Source organism: Meleagris gallopavo, assembly GCF_000146605.3.
Source record: "Meleagris gallopavo isolate NT-WF06-2002-E0010 breed Aviagen turkey brand Nicholas breeding stock chromosome 13 unlocalized genomic scaffold, Turkey_5.1 Chr13_random_deg7180001686410, whole genome shotgun sequence".
NCBI lineage: Eukaryota > Metazoa > Chordata > Aves > Galliformes > Phasianidae > Meleagris > Meleagris gallopavo.
The window spans coordinates 1-581 of record NW_011098254.1 but is presented as its reverse complement, the minus strand read 5'-3'; the positions used below and the strand labels follow the sequence as shown (position 1 = coordinate 581).

The 581-nt window shown below is 66.1% G+C and overlaps 1 long non-coding RNA gene across 1 annotated transcript; it reads right to left on the bottom strand.

The window, feature by feature from the left end:
- Positions 1-14: 14 nt before the first annotated feature.
- LOC109364194 lies at positions 15-406 on the bottom strand. Its single transcript, XR_002110225.2, has 2 exons — positions 256-406; positions 15-96 (listed from the first exon to the last, which is right to left on the bottom strand). It is a non-coding gene; the product is annotated as an uncharacterized LOC109364194 (long non-coding RNA).
- Between the last annotated feature and the right edge of the window lie 175 nt (positions 407-581).

Sequence of the window (581 nt, the reverse complement as noted above, 5' to 3'; positions counted from 1 at the left end):
CACCAGCATTGTTGATGAGGAGGTTCAGCCCCGAGCCCTTGAGGCGCTCCCCGACGCTGGCTGCGGCCGCCTTGATGCTGGCGGGATCGGTGACTTCTGCAGAGGCGAGGTGGGGAGGTGAGAGCCCGCTGCCCTCGGTGTCTGCCAGCAGGCACGGTGCTGGGACAGAGCCCTGCACCAGGGATGTGGGAGGACGCAGTGCTGGCAGAGCGGGGAGCCCAGGGAGGCACCTTGTGCTACAGCTGTGTCACCTACCGAGCGGGACGATGACCAGGTTGGGGTGCTTGGAGGCCAATTTCTGCAGCTCCTGTAGAAGACAGCGGGTGTGAGCTCCACTTATCCACTCTGATCTGCTCAGCCAACAGCAGCCCTTTGCCTCCAGCCCTGGGGCACACGGTGCCAGGCAGTGGCAGCAGCTCCCTTCTGGACCCCAGGGAGCCCTGGGCACCCCATTGCTTGCATCCCGCCCCAGTTCTCCTGTGCCCGAGGTCCAGGGCTGCAGCTCCCTGGCGGAGCCCTTCACACATCCCCACTCCTGCAGCAGCCCTGCTGTCCCCCACCTCAGCTCCAGCCCAGCCCAG